The sequence below is a fragment of the Argiope bruennichi genome, chromosome 2 (genome assembly GCF_947563725.1).
Source record: "Argiope bruennichi chromosome 2, qqArgBrue1.1, whole genome shotgun sequence".
NCBI lineage: Eukaryota > Metazoa > Arthropoda > Arachnida > Araneae > Araneidae > Argiope > Argiope bruennichi.
Window position 1 is genome coordinate 28,379,072 of NC_079152.1, and position 10,556 is coordinate 28,389,627.

Genomic DNA, 10,556 nt, shown 5'->3' on the forward strand with positions numbered 1-10,556 from the left:
TATAGCTGTGATTTATTTGGGATATTTTATTATGTTATTAATACATTTTTATTTATTTGTGCACAATAATTATTTATAATCAATGGTATTTGTTAACCTTTTATGGATCAAAAAAATCACAGCCGCTCGCATAAGGCTTACAACAAAGCATCTATCTATGGAGGGTTTGCATTAAAGATGCATAATCCACGATTTTTCGAATAACAAATAATATTGCTATTGTTATTTTTAAATATGCGTTCCAAATATCTGTTATTCAATAATTAAAAATTATTACTTAATATTAAATATAAAATTTATTAATTGTAATTAATACTTAATTTACTAATTTAATTAACGTGTGAATGAATTAATTTATCTGTTTCAGCTTACTTCTTAAATTTTATTTTTTTTCTCAGAACTATTTATTTATATTTATTAGAGTGAACCATTTTCTGGAAAAGATGAGTTAAAAATATATGTCATTTCTTTAAAATGTTTACTTTAGTCCTATATTCTACCCATAGATGGCGCCAGCAGTCAACAGAGTACATGTAATCAAAGTCAATCATGTCACGAGCAATAAAAAATGATCTGTATGGAATAGTGCATCATCAAATACGAATATCGGTGACTTCGCACTTTCCAGTGAAGCCTTGCACTTTCCGGTGAAATCACCGCTACGATAAATTTCAGTGATATGCAATTCAATGATACGATACGATACGATACGATACGATAATTCCAATAACCGGTCCATTCACTTTTCAATCCAATCACAGATTTCTTTCGAGAGCTTCTTCCATTGGACAGATCGTATCGTCACCGCTCCGGCAAATTTCAGTGATATCGTATCTATTGTTAGTTTCTATCGTGATCCAAAACTTGTAATCGAAATATCATCAGTAAGATCGTATGAAGGATTTGAATCACACCCTTCTTTGAAAAGTATTTATCACTTGTATTTGTGACTTTTTGATATTGGTTACGTAATAACCGCTCTGAAAATATTCGTCATCTCTAGTTTGCATCATATACAAAGCAATTCTATCGTCCGTTTCAACGCATAATGATAAAAATATGAATCCGAAGTACAGTTTCATATATTTTAATGCTACCTCTGAATTTTCGCTCTTTCTCAAAATCTTCCTTCTAATAACCATTCGATGTACATAAATTATATCAGAATTCAGAGTTAATCATACTATATTTTGTACTTACTAATTTTAAAATCGTAATCTTTCGTTACAAGCTCGATTACATTTAGCAAGTGTTTCAGGAACTTCCATTAATTATTCAACAGATTCAAAAGAAGCTATTATATTCCGACATAATCTCCGAAGTCATTTTAAATGTGTGTTCTAGCCCATGCTTCACAATTAACTGATGCATGCAAATTTTATTCAAATCCGCAAATTAATTATTTTCGACAGAAGAAATGGCATGTATGTCGTTGAATTCATTACTTCTTACTTTTTCCAAATATATAGAATATTTATATATAGATATTCGACTTTCAAATTTAGTTAACATTTATTAAAGAAAATTTTATGGACATGGAGTGAAGTTGTATTCTTGAAATTTAAGACCCTCAAACTGTTTCAGCTTTGAATACTTCTCTTTCAAACGACATTTAGTTCAATTCGATATTTTTAATTTGGAAGAACGCAAGCTACGAAGAACAATGTGAAGAAATGCAAGGGAATGTGTTACGTCTCAATTTATTATTTGTAAATGTTAGTAATATTTTTTTTTATTTAGATCTGCTCTAGATGATTTATACAGATAAATTTAGTTATATAAGAACAAATTTTGAATTAAGAAATAATTCGAATGACTTTATAGTATTCAAAGCATAGAAAGTAGTAGAATACATAAGAAGCATTTTTTTTGGTATATATTTTTTAACAGAAGAATTTTTTAAATCTTTTTTATGATTGCACCGATGGTAACATTTGTATGAAATCTTTGTTCTTTTCTCAAACAGTTTCTTCGACTTTCATTGCAATCCTCATCAGCCTTCTTTCTGAAAATTTCATAACGTCAAATTATGTCAATGGTTAACTTTTTAAAGCATTACTTTTTCCCCCTGAATTCTAAGCGGGGGTGGGGTGGATGGAAGAAGAATTAATAACGCACGTACCTAAAAGTAACAAAAATTTATTCCCATAGATTATATATTTAAAATTTTAGCTAAGAAATATGCTACAATTTATTTCATCTAAGACATCAATTACCCTTTATTGGTTATAGATTATAGTTATCTTTGGCTTCAATAAATTTATAAGTAAATCCATTAAACTCACTATGCTTTTCGGAATACTTCCTACAATTCTATCCAATAGATTTTGGAACTCATAAAATTTCCACCAGTTGACCACAAATACGTCCAATAATATATTTTGGGTTAACTCTCATAATGATTTCAGTAGTCATTACAAGTTTTGGTGGCATCATAAACTTCCATTTTACGAAACAGAATGCTTTTGAATACACTTATTAACTCAACGCAACTTAAACTGTTATTATCCTCCTAACACAAATATATTCATTCAATCAATCAAACTACGCAGACATGAAAGCCTACAAGGTTGAAGACCATAAAAAAGACGTTTAAAAAAGGTTTCATCTGTTAAATGCTACTTTAAAGGCAGTTCAGATAGATTTGACTCATTTCAAAGCAAAAGAGTCGGTGGCTTTTACATTTGACATGGTGTAAATGTATCGAAGATGACTGACATGCATCGAAGATGTAACGTTCTGACCTAAGAAAATGCTTAATGCTTTTAAGTTTTCAGAAGGATCGCCTTTATATGGCGCACAATAGTCACGAAATATAAACCTTTGACGTGACACTGAATTCATCATGTGATGTTTGGCATTTTTTTTTCCCGATTAATACTTGGCATGCATTAATAGTAATGCGGTTAACAGTATCCGAAAATCGTATTTGAGCTTTAGACGCGTTTTTCCAAACCGATTAAAACCAATATTTGACACAAAGCTGCAATTGTATTCCTAAAATCACATACTAAATTTAAGTATTTAAGTCATTGATTTATCGTGCTTACATGCTTCAGAAGATACACATCGAAAGGAATTCAACCCTTAGTTGGATATGATTCAAATTTTGATGGGTGTCTACAACATAGATGTTAAACCTGTGTGCCGCATTTTATCTACTTAGCTCTTTTCGTTTTGTGCTTATCGTGTTAACTTATATCGGAACAGACTTCCCTCTGAGCGGATACTGCTCAAAACTTGTTAGAAATCTACAAAATTTCCGTAACGACTGATCACCAAACTTCATCCATCTAGCTCAAAGAGTTTTTGCGTTAAAATTTTGAGTTCGAATTTTTCGACGATTATAATACTTTCTCCTATACTTCGTATATGAAAAAGTAAAAAAAATGCGAAAAGCTGCGAACCGAATTGATCTACCATTAATAAAAGAATGACTCAAGGGTCATAATATCCCTGAAGAGGTCAATCGTCGATAAGTGCGACAGTTTATCAGAAAGGCAATAAAGAAAAGGAATTGCCGGCCCATTTTTTCAAAGCTCACGTTCATCTAGTAGGAAATAAACCAATCAATTTGCTGATCAGAGTCCATTAACCGGAAATGATATAGGGATTCGAGAAATGGACAATCCTTATTTTAAGTAAAGAAACGTCACATCACTTATCAGAGCCAGGCAATAACAAAATTAATATCATGTTTTCCTTAGAATCAAAACATAAAATACATTCAAATGCTTGAAATTTTAATGATTTTAGCCCTTTCAAACCACCCTTTGCCAATGGCTTTTTAATTAATTTCAAACACCACTCATATTTTCAAGAATAAAAATAAAATAAAAATACCTCTGTATCAAGAAGGTATTTTATTTATTCATTTTTATTTTTTGGTTAAAAAATAAAAAATGTACTAAAATAACAATGAATTCACTACATCTCTGAAGGTTAACTAATGGTTTTATCTAAAATCTAACGAATTTCAATCAGAAGGTGATCTTTTAAGATAAATTGATTTCCTCTGCCTCCCCAATCCAAATATTATTATAAAGCTGCAAACAACTATATGGACTTTTAATCCAGTTCACAAAATACACGGAAAGCAGAGGGAGTGGTCTCTCAAAATTTTCTCGCATACTGTCTAGTAAAAATGTTATCTCAGAAAACGCCTCGCATAACACTATCGCAGAATAGTTACGAAATATCCACCTTTGGCGTAAATTCAGCATTTTTCTAAATCGATCGTGTCATGCTTGGCGTCTTATTCGGCGATTAATTCCTGGCATGCAGTTAATAGTATCCAAAAGTCGAAATAGTGATTTAAACTTTTTTCCAAACTGATCGAAATAAAAATTTGGCACAAAACTACACTTGTAGTCGAGAAATCTCATACCAAATTTGAAATTCAAATTTAAGTCATTGTGATTTTGATTTACCGCATTTACATGTTTCTAAATGTGCAGACAGGCAGACGGTCAATACTTTATTCTATACACCACATAATTTGGTAGGTGTCTAGACTAAAGATAATTATTCTGTGTATTGAATTTTATCTATCTAGCTCTCTTCGCTTTATGGATGTCGTGTTAATTTATATATAAATAGCCGAATAGACACATTTCCTCTAAGGGTATTTATCTCAAAATTGGATAGAAATCTACAAATTTGATATAAAGACCATATACCAAATTTCAAACAAAACATTTTTTTCCTTATACAAAGGAATTGTGTGTGTGTGTGTGTGTGTGTGTGTGTGTGTGTGTGTGTGCGTGTGTGTGTGTGTGTGTGTGTGTGTGTGTGTGTGTGTGTGTGTGTGTGTGTGCGTGCGTGCGTTTTGATGATTACTTTACTTTCCCTATAATATGTATAAGAGAAAGCAACAAAAGTGGCTGTAAGATAATTGATAAAAGAAATGCTAAAATATCTATCATGTTATTATTTTATGATTAGGAATTCAAAATTCAATAATAGATTATCGTAAATAATAAAAATATTATTAACTTCCACATCATCTAAAAAAAAAAAAATTCTCAAGGGAAACAGAAGAGCCATATAAACCAACAAACCTGAACATAAAACAAGTAATGCACTTTCAAACATGGCATCTGATGGCTTTGAAAATAATTACACTGCCACAGCTTGATTACGTTAGCGATTCAATAATGTACAATCAAAGAAACAATTCAAAAGAAACAAATGCATTTTGTGAACACAAAAAATTAGCTTTGGACTGAAGAGAATTGTAGTAAGGTATTTGAATTTTAAATTGAAAGAGTAACAAAGTGATGATTTCATTTATTCTCTAGGTAAATTTCTAATTGTGCTCATTGTTCTTTCACAAAACTGGAAAAAAAAATTACTCTTTTTCTTTCTCAACTTTTGATAATTCTGAAATAAAATTGTTATTCTCAATAAGAAAAAAAAAAGAAGTCAAGTTTCGTATTCATAAATGATAATTAATTGTATCATCAATAAATATGAATTGAATTGAAAAAGTAATAATAATTTAGACAGGGCAAAAGTTTTATTTCTACAAAAGAGGGTGTAAAGAGAATATAATGAAAAAGCTTGAGAACAAGGAACAATTAAAGACAATATTAAAAATATTTCAACAGCTTTAAATCTAAAGATTTAAAATTTAACGCAATAAATAAAATTTCCAAAACATTAAAATGGCCAAAGTGCAATACGAACATGAACAATCAGTCTGAGACATGTTTACTCGATAGATTTGCATACTCGATAGATTTGGCGATAGTAATTTTTGAAAAAAGAAATATTTTTTCTAAGTTTTGAGAACCAGTTTCCAAAATGAAAAATGTTTCATATCTATAAGATTATTGGGTTATTGTAGAAAATTAGTATCTGTAAAGACTTCGTTGAATATGTTACCTATTTTCTGTAACTGTTATATGTGAAAAGAGAAAAATGCATCATTCATTTATATATAAACAAGAAATGTATCTAGTCTATAAAATTCTACCAATGAATGGAATAAAATTACAATATTGATTATATGTACTGAAATCCCTTTTTTAAACAAAATTTTTCAATCGCATTTTTTCAATTATTTAGAGGAAATGGAATTGCTACTTACATACGTAAAGTTATAATGGAGGATCATTTCAAACTGCATATCTTAATATAAAAATATTTTTTTGCAAAATATTACAGAAAAATCTAATCATGCAGCTTTTTTTTCTACATTATATGCTATATCATTAGTAACTAATGTTCAAAAGATTGAAACTGGTTAAATATTTCATAATAGAGTATATTTCTTAGATAAAATTTATAACAGTGAATTCAAAATTCCACAGCATGGTGGGTTGTCCCCAATTACATAAAATCATATACTTAAAAAAATCAAGTGGTTGCTAGTTAAATTATAATAAAAATCCCCATCATGCTTACATACTTAAAGCTTTAAAATGTTCTTTAATTCTTTACAGTTTATCAAGAGAAAACATACAATGGGGGGAGGAATTCAGCATGAAGTAATAGCATTCACCATCTTGTAATTTTCTAACTCTCATTACACGAGTCAATATTAGCTTAGGTCGACTGAAAGGTTTTATATCCGATGAAAAAACAATATGCTTTACTTGTATTATCACACGGCATACTATTCATGTACTAACGATAATGGTTAAGAAGGTAAGTCTCATTTTCTCTTAAATAACCCATAGAATCCTAACAAATTTCAATAAAAACAAAAAATTTTATTATTGTGGATTTTTTTTATTTGTCAATCGATTCAAGACTTTGATTTTCCGAAAGAAAAACAATTTTAACAGTAAAATTACAATGGTTAAACTTAAATTGCAACAGTTACATTCAAGCGTATAAAAAGGAGGATAATGTTTTCCGTTAAAGAAATTTAATAAATGATGGCGAAGAGAGAAGGTCTTTTAAATGAAAACACCTTTTATGAATAATAATATTTCAATTTTTTTCAATTTTAGTTATTGCTTTTACAAAAAAAAAATGCAAACATTCAAAAAGTATTTCATTTGTACCATACAGTTTATTAAATCCCTTCCAAAAAGTCAGAAAATTTAAATTTAAAATAACAAGTGATAAAATATCAAATTAACAACATGTATCATAGAGAGAATTAATAGATATGGAAATATTCTACGATTTTTTTTATCTCCAATTATAATCATTGGCTTAACAAGACTAAATGAAGCCCAGAAAGTATTATTTTCTCGCTCCTTTCTGTATATATAACTCCAAAAAGTGTCAAAGAAGCACTTGTCACCATCACACTTTTACAGATTGTCCGTCGGAACATCAGTACTAGCATTGTCCTACGGTCGGTATTACCATCATAGTCATGGATTGCTGGCATTCAAAGTTAACTATTGTAGCTATCAATAAAATATCAAACTGGCAGAAGCATAGTGATTGGGAAACAAAAAGAGGGAATACAAATGTTTTCCTTAAGGAGCGCCATGGAGACAGGATGCCATGGAATCATCATGGTGACAAAACACTAGTGTGTATATATCACTTAAAAAGGCATATTTGGCTTTAAAAAGCGTCAAAGAAGCATTTGTCACCATTTCGCATTCAAAGATTGCAGTATTCGAGGTTACTGAAGTATTCGAGGCATCAATACTCTCACTGCCCTACAGACGATACTATTACCATTTACCATCTCAGCCGTGGAATGCTGGCATTCACAGTTAACTGTTAGAGAGTAGCTATCAATAAAATATCGAGCTGGCAGGAACATAAGAACTGGGGAACAAAGGGAAGAAGTACAGATGTTCCCCTTTGGGAGCAAGCACCATGGAGACAAGATGCCAATCTTAAGGAGCGCCATGGAATAAAATACCAACCCTAGAGTAGGCCATGGAACAAAATGTAAGTGCCTATATATCACTTTAAAAAAATGCGAGACGAAAAGGCGAAAAATTAATATGAAACTTTGGGCACATTTATATTTCCAAAATCACTTATGATGATCATATCCTGGGCGCCACTTACTTCCACTACGCCACTGCGAGATGGAATATTTTTACTCCATCTTCCACATACTCGCATAATCTTACATTATGACTCTCAACGTCATTTATTATTGCAATAGTAAAAGTAAGTCAATGCAAATGATCCATAGTAACATATATTACGATATAATCAATTAATTAAACTACAAAATGAAGAATTATAAGAATAATTCCCGTTCTCAAAGAAAGAATGAAAATAGTAAAAATTATTAATTATGATTAATTGATTGTTCCAAGCTGTTTTCAGACTTCAATGGCGCCTCTCTTTTTTAAACTACAGAACAAAAATGTGGCGTCATGAAAGAGTTGAGGCAGCATATTTTACTTTTTTCCTCATTTAAAATACAGAAATTACTAAATCGCTTGGCAGGAAGTAATTAATAGTGTGAAAATGTACTTTTTTTTTTTAAGTCTGAGGAATGCTTATTATTGCAATAGACATTAAAATTCTTCTCCTTTCGAGTTTCCAGTCTAATTAATAAAGAGATTATACGCGTCAACGAAAGCAACTTAATTTTTTCAAGAAATTAGTTATAAAACTTGATGTTTTGTCTGGTGTCAAGAGTAGTTATAAGCAAATCTGTTGGAAAAATCGTTTAATATGCGAAGAAGAAAAATAGCATTAAAATTTTAAAAATTAAAAAAATTTATCTTGGCTAAAAATGTGATTAAGAAATATTGTAAAAACGAATTGCAGAGTATTGCCATATACAAATTCCGAAACTTAACAGAAATTTAATTTACTGCATCAGGTAAGATAATAAAGGTATTACTTTAAAACAGTAAACATTTTTTTAATATGATAATGTTTTGTATTTCATCTCACTAAATATAAATTGTATGATACGAAATTGGATACAAATCTTTACGTTGAACCTAGAGTTAATGGTTAGGGATTGATTAACCAGGCCAGTTAGCTGCTTAGTAAGAAAAATGTTAGTTTATTTTTACTTCAAAATTTTATTTAGATTTATAATTAATCAAAACTAATCAAAATTTTAATATTTTTCCTACTTCGAATTACAATATTGCATAAAAACTATTTTGACAAAATTTTAAAAATTAGATTCTCTCTGATGAAAGTTTGGTTTTCGTATAACTTTTTCAAAATTTTGAATACATATTTCCAAAATTACTTTTAAATGAATTTGTTACAATTCTTTTTAATGTTGCATTAAAGTAAAAATTTAATTTATTGTTTCATCAAATCTTTAAGTCATATTTTTATGCTGTTAGTGTTATGATTTTAAAAAATTGCTTTATTGAATTTCTTTTAAAGCATAATTACCAGATTCGCTTTTATTAGTATGATAATGCTTCTTAGATACTCATTTTGCATTACGTTATTTGTTATGCACAGAATGCAATGTTTCATGAAATAATGTCAAACGAATATAGCCTAAAATATCATCATGATATTTTTGGCTATATTATTAATCCTTTGACAATACGGTATGACAATACGACTATATTGTCAAAGGCGAGTGATCCTTTGACAATATGGTATCTTTAGTTTAGAAATTAACCTGCTGCCAGTTTTGCCCTATTTCGTGATAAAAACAAGACCGAAAAAATAAAATAGTACAAAATTAATCATTTCACAGCATTTGTATCTGTTAATGGACACAATTTGAACCACAAAAGATTAATTTCCATCTACATCTGTGCTTCTGGGATTAATAATTAACTACATTTTAAACATTAATAAAATTTAAAACCAAATTCACTGCTTATTGGAGTATTATTTTAATGACATTTCAATTAGCTCTCCAACATATGACATTCACGCAATAAAAAATAAAAAATAGAATGGTCATTATAACAACACAGTTTACATATAGCTTGGTTTAATATATATGCCTCATATTATATTATTTTTATCACCACACAGTTTGAAATGTGCTAAACGCATTACTTAGCAAAGAAGACTATACAATACAAAATGAGTTAAACGGAGAATATATATAAAGCATATTAATTTGTTAAATTACCAGATATTTCTTAATATATAAATTTCTAAAACTGTAGCACCTCTTTTTCCCCTTGAGCAGAGAGCGCCCCCTTGTGGCGTTTACAGACAAGCAAGCAGTTGAACGGGAGACCTGCATCCTGAGGTCGACTTTTTCCTATGCGCAACCCTTGCGCTAACGGAGAATGCTTTCGGTTGGAAACGGTGGAATCCCTCCACCATACTGTTTACTTTAACCTAATTGTCTATGTGTGTTTGTAAACTTTGTAGTATAGCTGTGTTTGTGTAGATTAAAAATATTATATTTAAAACCGGGCAGTTCATTAGAAAATCACAACACACTCACTATAAAACGGATTTTCTTACACGAATCTCTAACCATTTATCCTAAAATCCAAAAATAAGACATCAAAACCCATCGGAGACAGCGTGAATTCTTGACAATTACAAAGTTTATTAAGGATTTCAATTTAACTTTTTAAGCATTGGGTTTCTATCTAGATACAAACATAGTGAAAAAAAATGTATCAAAAATAAAGTAGAAATTTCACATTTAACTCCTGTTTTTATTTTCTTTT